Genomic DNA, 8450 nt, shown 5'->3' on the forward strand with positions numbered 1-8450 from the left:
TCCCATAAATGCACCGTGACACGCACACCATCCCATTAAAACGCACTCACCCTCACACTGCATGCATGCTGACAAGTGTTACTTTGGAACGTTCTAAAACGTTAATGGACTCCAAGTGGCAGCAGGCGGTTGGACGATCGTCCTGTGTGGGGAAAGATTTGATTTTCTGAAAAACACTCTTCACATTCCTTTGCACGCTTCATCTTCTTCCTCAAACTTTTGATTTCCAGATTCTCTGCCTTCTCTCTAGAACCTCCACCTTCTCTCTACCATAACTCACTTTCTTCTTCTCCGATTACGTTTCAGAGACCACAGAAACGTTCCCTGCACCGTGAGCTTCACCTTGAACCGAACCATTTCCAGTTCTGGTAAGTTTCACTTGAACGCTCGTCTCTGGAATTTCTGCAAACCGTACTCATCTGCATGCATGGGCGTGAACTCAGTTCTTTCGTTTTCTTTTGTAAATTTTAGTTGAAGAGTTTAAGAGGAACGTTGAGAATAGAAAGTCACCTTGGACGAGTAGAAACCACTCATCTTAGAACGTTCACTACTGAATCCGGGTAAGGGAAGCTTATTGGTTTAATTCATGCGATTTCTGTACTGCATGTGCGTTATGTGATGCTTGAAATATGATTTATGATATTGGACTTCTGAGTTTATGAATATGATTCTGAGATGATATGAGAAAATGATGCATGTATGTACTGGAAATTATATGCTGAGTGAATGAATGTTCTGTAAAGTTGTATGCGGTATGATTTTGATATTAATGTTAGTATATGATGTTGATTAAAAGCTTGAGAAGTATGGAAAATACTATAGTATGATTGATTTAACACTACAAAAAAGTAGGGCATTACCGAAGGCCAAAAGCCCTCGGAAAATGCCATAAGCCGTCGATAAAGGGTGTTTACCGAAGGCTTATCGACGGCCAAAAATCCTTCGGTAAATCTCTTGTCGCTAACAATTACCGAGGGCTTTTGCCCTTCGGTAATTACCGAGGGTCAGAAGCCTTCGGTAATTACCGAGGGTCAGAAGCCTTCGGTAATTACCGAGGGCCATTAGCCTTCGGTAATTACCGAGGGCCAGAAGCCTTCGGTAATTACCGAAGGGCGGAAGCCTTCGGTAATGACCTTACGTGGGCATTTACCGAAGGGCAAAAGCCTTCGGTAAATTGCAAGGCAAGTTTTAGAGAAATGGTATTTCTTGTGCAACCCAGACCTGTATAACAAATTTCAGTTACAAATAAAAGTATACTAAACCATCAAAATTTAGTCAAAAATGGGAACTGGCAAGGTGTTTTTTAGTAACAGTTTGGATGGACCAACACTGGAAACTAATGTATATAATATGTGAGATAAACAATAATACATAACTTTAACTATATTTTAATGCTTGAGGGATTAAAGTAGTATAATATTATGAATAAAGGAAAATTCTGAAACATCACGTGAAAGTGGAAAAGCATGGAGAAATAATGGAATGCAAAATTATGAATAAAGGAAAAGGGTCCAGTACGTACATTAGAGGGAACCCAACTACCACCCAAATTAAAAGGTATGGCTTTCACGTGAAAAGCAAAGAGCAACGGTGTGCACGATTGGAAGACATTCACGACTGGAATAAAAATTAAATGCAGATGCCAATTCACTTAATACAATTATCATGGGCATCCATCATTCACATTATCAGCAACCACCGAGAAAGGAGAGCTGCTACACTTGAGAGGCAAGCATTCCAGCAAACATCACAAGACCAGAGAAGAAGGAAAAGCCGTGAAGCAGCAGCACATGAAGACCTGACGGCCTTGGCCCACATAAAAGGTGAAATTGTTTGTCACAGCTTGGAGTAAAATCAGCAAAGGCTATTGGAAGCAGCTCACGGATCCATTCTTCACCACCTCCTCACCAACCAGCAAACATCCATCCAATAATCCAGCAAGAATTTCCATCACTTGTTGAGCTGGAAAGAAGAAACAGCCACGGTAAAGCAAGGAAGAGCTGAAAAATGAAGGACCCTTCTTGTTCTTGTTTGGATTGAAGAAGGATGGAAGAAGTTGGGCACACCAGACGGAAAAGAAGGCAGCAAACACATATGTAGTAATGACAAACTTCAATCATCTTTTGGAAGTGAAGGGGGGAATATAGCAAAGTGTGTCACGGCCAGAGGAGGGTAGTTCAAGTTTTTAGAGTTCAGTTTTCTGTTCAGTTCTTTTTGGGTTTTTCTCTTTTTGGTTGTTGTCATTTCTTTTGGTACTAAGTTTGGATGTGAGGCAGAGAGTAGAGTTTGGAGAGGAAAGAGGCCGAGAGGTTCCTAGCTTGGAAGGAGGCCGTGAGCAACCAGGGAGAGTTGAAAGAAGGAAACCAATCACTGCTGGAAGGAATGGAGGATGATGTAGCTTGAACTCTTGCTGTTTTCTCATCTGGTTTTATCATCTTTTTATTAAGTTTTTGTTGATTTGCTGTTACATTCTTGTATGTATTTCATAAATTGTAATCTGGACTTTGTTTGTGCAAGTCAATTTTATTTTGGAAGCATTTTCTTTCCTTTGATTTGTGCTGGAAAAGATCACGGTTGTTTAGTTATCCTTTCTTCATTTACTTTTCTGTGATGAAACTTTGATTGAATCCTTGTATGGTTTGTTATTGAGTGTTCACGGCTGTTTAAGGGTGTAAGGAATAATTGTTCATGAGTTTCTTTTAATAATCTTAAGAGTAAAATGAGGCAAAGTAAAAGAGGATTAAAATTGGTAGAAGAAGAAGAAATTGATCTGTTTTGGATGTGTCTGGTTATCTGTGAGGTATATCCAAAGGTCACGTGGCTGCCGGTTATATGTGAGGTATATACATAAACTAAAAAAGTTAAGTACACTATCTAATATGTATTGCAGAAAGTGATTCTCCCATGATTGTTGAGCTTTCCAACTGCAACAACTTAACTTTTTATGGTGTGGTTCTCCCATGATTATTAACACACCAATGTAGGCTATACAGATTCACCAAGGATATAAAATATACCTATTACTGTTATCATTTTAAAGATAATTTATGTAGTTGTTCAAGTTTCAAACTGCAATACTTTGAATAAAATGTACCAAGTAATTAAAAGAACTTATCCATTGATCTAGAATAAACAAAAAAATTCTCTAATTTATTTAACAATTCAATTTTCTTCCAACTAAAGATTGAATCTTACTCTAATTTTGTGGCAGAGATACAATCTCTGAAGGGGCCTTAAGCTCTGGTTTTCTTCCGAAGCTCTTATGTAGTACAGTACTTCCAATTTTTCTTCCTAATCTTTGCTCGTCTCTCTCTTTTTGCTTTATCCTTGTGACTGGTATGCCAACATTGGAGAGCATCAACTGAAAAGAGAAAACGGTTTCATCATCTCTTTTACCTTGAGTTTATTCAGTGAAAAAAGGCATTTGGTTTCATTGTGGTGAGAAATTCCACCCTCTACTTAACTGTACTAATAAACAGTTTAAATTGATAATTCTAGAAGAAAATGACTGGCCTTGGTTGGAGAGAGGACAGGGAAAGTCAAACCTGTTCTACTGCTATCTCTTTAGGGTTGGCCAGGGAGATGTCCAGGACTTTGTGAGGTCCTGTGATGTTTGTGAAAAGAACAATTATGAGGCTACACGTGCTGGATTCATAGACTCGAGATTCCAACGGACACAAATTTCTTGGGTTTACATACTATTAGAGGCTTATACAACCTATTTGCGTTGATTATAGGGGTTTAGTTACAATATAGCTCTTTTTTGGTTGCTTAAGCCTCCTGGTACGGACAAGACAGTCACTGAGCTATTCTAAAGATATGCAATAAGGCTAAACGGTATTAAGAAATTGGTGGTTAGAGACTCATTCCTTTTTCATTAGCTATTCTTACAAATAATTGTTTAAGTTGAGGGACATTAGTTAGACGAGCTCTCTCATCATCCTGATTCAGATGGTCAAACCAAGTCTTAAATAGGGATTTGGAAACCAACTTGAGCTGCTTTAGCTCATTGATGAAGTGAGCTTAGCAATGATGAGAATCCAATAGTTAGTTGAGATAGGCACTGTTCAAAGCTTCCCAGACAATCATTCTGAGTGATGTCCTAACATAAATCAATTCACTATATTCAAATATCTTTCACCCAGTGTACTACACTCTCTGAAACATGAATAGAAGGTATAATCATTTTCTATCTCCTTTGAACGAGCTTTAATTTCAACTTACCTAGATCAGACCTAATAAACGAGATAATCTAACATCTTCCATCAAATTCAACCTAAGTAGTTAATCTTTGATAGCATCATGGAACTGTGACCCCTGCAAAACACTATAGTTGGGATCTCAAATGGCTGGATGGCCTCTATTGTGAAGTTTGGAAAACAATATGTATATTTAAAAATAATATATCACACACATGAATATTGAAAAAAGGGAACAAAACTCTTCACGTTCACACATTATCGTACAAAAGGGGGACTTAACAGGGGAGACTCAAAAGTGTTACACTTCAGAAAAAAAGAGAGGAAGAAAGAAACATTACAAGGGGCATTTTTCATTATCCTCTCTTCATTAATCTTATGTAATGGCTATTACATACAGGAGCCACTTTACAAAACAAACTACAAACACTACTCTATGCATCATGGCAGATTCATCAACAGAAAACATGAACATTTTGGTCTTATAACAAGGGCTAATAGAGTTCTCCCTCATGGAACAATTAATGTTGATGAGTTCATTTTTGAAGTATCCTATTTGCATACTGCTAGAACGAGACACTTACCAACTTTGCGAACGATCCTCTACGAGTCAATGGGTCTACCTCTACACGTGAGGGAAGGAGATGGACGCTCTGCTAATACCCTCCAACAAACCCTTAGTCTCGAACAAACCCTCCAACCAAGCGCCCCTGTGCGAATCAAGTGACGATCGTCAGCCCCTGCAACCTCAGAACGAAGTGCCACGGAAGACGGCGTATGCGAATGGCTGTGCGAAGGATGGAGACGGCGTCCGTGAATGAAAGTGTGCCAAGGAGCTTCGAAGCAACCAATTTGGGGGAAAACTGACAAGGGTTCAATTCCAATCGAAGAAGAAAGCAAAATTATTTGGCTCGAAAAATGAAACATGAGTGAGGGAAACCCGTTTTGGGGTTTAGTAATAGAGCATCTTACCGACGCTCATATATCCTTCGGTAACTTAATTTACCAAGCCAATACCGACGGCCTAAAAGCCTTCGGTAATTTTCCGCCGGAAATCACGTGTTTTCCTGTAGTGTAATGACTGTAAGTATTGCTGGAAAATGGGTTACTATAAAAGAAGATTTTATATAAAAAGGATATGAAATTGAACGTTCGTTATCGAAACGGTCTTTGACCGTTCGGTATTCGTAGTAAATCCTTGGAATGAGTCGAACCCTTTCATTCGGAAAGGATTATCCTTGAGGACGAACGCCCTCTATTATAACTTTACGTTTGTGCGTTCGGCTAGACGTAAACATCTTGAGTATTGTGTGAGAATTGAGAAGCCTGATAATATCCCTTTGAACACTTAGTCAAATTGTAAGACATAAATTTTAAGTATCCTATCTTATATAAATCCCAAACTTCTTTGATTTTGAATCAGTGAAAAGTCTTGACCTAAAAGCGTACGTCCTTAAGTGGCGCTAGGTATTATACCGAACGCTCGTCCCAAAGAGTAAGTAATAAGTAGCGCTCGGTCTTATACCGAACGCTCGTACAAATGAGTATGTGGTAAAAGAACGCTCTGTACTATACCGAACGTTCGTTCCTTCCTAAATTATCAACGAGCGGTAATAGCGTTCGTCCCAAATTTGAAATAGTGTTCGTCCTTAAAACCTAAATAGCGGTTGTCCAATAATCCTAGTAACGTTCGTCCAAGATTTCAGTGACGTTCGTCCAAAAGTTTCATTTTAACGCCCGGTCATTGACTGGCGGTTGACTCTTGAATTAAATCGTGTTCGGATCCTTTATCTAAACAATTTGTGATATATCTATCCATTTGATTCGTTCCAGAGTTATTGAATTTAAATTATTCTAAGTATTATCCGGGTCGTACTAAAGTCAGTTCATTTAACTGATTCAAAGGAGTCTTTCTCGATTTCGCTCTCGACGTTCGTCCTCGTTATGAAGGGGAGTGAACGTTCGTCTTTTTATGCAAGTGGAACATAGAATGAAAATGTATTTAAGAGGAAGAATTAAGATGTGCGAACACTATAAGAGTTGAAATTGTGATTATGGTTTTTGAACGAGCGTTCCAGGGAGGAACGACTCTTGAATGGAAATTGAGATTTGTTAGTATGAACGTGGTAAGCTTAGATGGTGGTTCATCCTGATATTCCGTGAGTGCTCGTTCTCAGGTAGAGATGAGTATGTCATGCGTGGGAATGGCAGGAGGTCTAGTCCATAACTGTAACTTGGACAGAACAGACTAACCTCAGGTGGCTACTGATGAGCATTCCAGTTACCCCACCTGAGTGCACAGACGCCTTAGCTACACAGGATTCATACAGTCCGGACGGTCGGTCTAGCATCAGGATTTGGATGGAATTATTGTATGAATTGAATGTATATGTTTGTGAATTTACTTGCTGTATTTGATAAGTATGAAATATACGTTTGATGGGAATTAAATTCAATAAGCTTACCCTTGCAATTTTCATTGTGTTGTCTTGTCTATGTATATCCGTCTTGTCAAATGCAATGATCATCCGTGTGGATGTGAGCAGAGGGTGATGCATCTTTGGAGCAAACACTTGAGGAGGAAATCATTGCTGAAGAAAACTTAGTAGAAGTCGAGGTGAAGGCCGAACCGTAAATGCGTTCGGTTTTAGTTAGTGTAGATAGGATATCGAGCGAATGTGAGCGAGCGTTCTTTTGTTACTGTACATATTTGGACGTTCGGTCAATTTTTGTAAACCGTTCGTCCTCATTCCTTTTGTAAACGCTCGTTAATTTATACATGAAAGGCCGTTCGGCCAATTATTTTAATCTGTTTCCTTCACTTTTAAAACTGTTTTGAGTTATTGATACGTGTAATTATTCTAAGTATATGGTTGATGACTGTATAATTTTGGGATGTTACACATTCAATTTAGAAAATTAGTTACTTATAGTTAATTATATTTCGTTATCTTTCCATTATATTTTTTCCTCAAAAAGTCCCATTACAATTACGTTAAAAAAAGTTTAATGTCTCTTTAAGTCCATATTTTCGTCCAGAATCTCAAATAGGTCTTCTTCTTTTTCGGTATCTCAATTGGGTCCTTATTTTTATAAAATTGAATCAAATAGGGGCTTTCCATCAAATTGAGAAGACGTCGTTAAAGAGGGCATTATGCTGACAGTGTCTTTTTAAATGATGTGACATTATAAACGTGTGTGAAGTGTATTTTTTCATTTTTAATTAAAAAATAGAGTGCAAAGAGGGAAAATAAAAGTTAGGTTTAATTGCTTGCATTGTCCACAGTTTGGCTGCAACGTGTCAAGTTAGTCCATCTTTTTAAAAAAGTTTCAATTACGTCCAAACTTGGTTTAAAAGTGTCAATTTTGTCCAAACGTATGTAAAATTTGCTTCAATCAAGTCCCTTCCGTTAAATCCCATAAACGGACGTTAATTTTTTTTTCTCTCTCCTCTGCTTCTCTGCTCTACTGCTCTGCTGCTATGCTCTGCTGCTCCTTTAGTAAAATGTTTTTCACTTATATTTAATATTTACATAAATTAAATCATGATCATGATGTAACTAAATGATTTTATCTAAATTATTATTCCACTTTTTTTTTACCAATATGCTACATATGATTTATTAATAGAGAATTGTGCCTGTTAATTGAAAGAAAAAATTAAAGTTATTAAGTATCTATTAATTAAAATATGTGTGTATTTTAAAGTAAAATAATTTTATTAATCTCAAATATAAATATCTATCTTATATTTTATTATCTTAAAACTATTTTAGTAAATAAATTAATTAATAAATTATTTTAAATATATATGATTTATCCTATTATCTTATATATATTTTTAATATACTTTTAATGAGGATAAATTATATATATATAATTAACACAAAACGTATAATTCTTTTTTAAAGAAAATGAAAATATGTAGAAACAGTTCAACCAATATTATACCAAAATAAATAATTTTGTAAATACCTTTTTAGTTAAAGAACAGAAAAATGAATTATTTGATTTTTAGATAATATTTTACTACGAATTATAATATTTTAATTATATTTATTGTTATTATTTTAATATAATATTTTACTACGAAAAACAATTATCGAATGAAGCAGAAAATGGGTGTGAAAAGAATACTTTTTGTTTAGATTTAGTTTTCATGTTTTTGTAAGATAAACTAAAACCAAGTATAAATATATGAGAAATGAGAGTTTCATCCACAATCATTACTCTGTGCAGAAGTTCTGTATA

General features: G+C 36.5%; 1 long non-coding RNA gene across 1 annotated transcript; it reads right to left on the minus strand.

The window, feature by feature from the left end:
* Nucleotides 1–1467: 1467 nt before the first annotated feature.
* On the minus strand, nucleotides 1468–5269 carry LOC148200086 (uncharacterized). Its single transcript, XR_015785712.1, has 3 exons — nucleotides 4784–5269; nucleotides 3196–3361; nucleotides 1468–1962 (listed from the first exon to the last, which is right to left on the minus strand). It is a non-coding gene; the product is annotated as an uncharacterized LOC148200086 (long non-coding RNA).
* Nucleotides 5270–8450: the final 3181 nt, after the last annotated feature.

The sequence above is a fragment of the Vigna umbellata genome, chromosome 4, assembly GCF_029865625.1.
Source record: "Vigna umbellata cultivar VRB3 chromosome 4, Vumbellata_1.0, whole genome shotgun sequence".
NCBI classification, from domain to species: Eukaryota; Viridiplantae; Streptophyta; class Magnoliopsida; order Fabales; family Fabaceae; genus Vigna; species Vigna umbellata.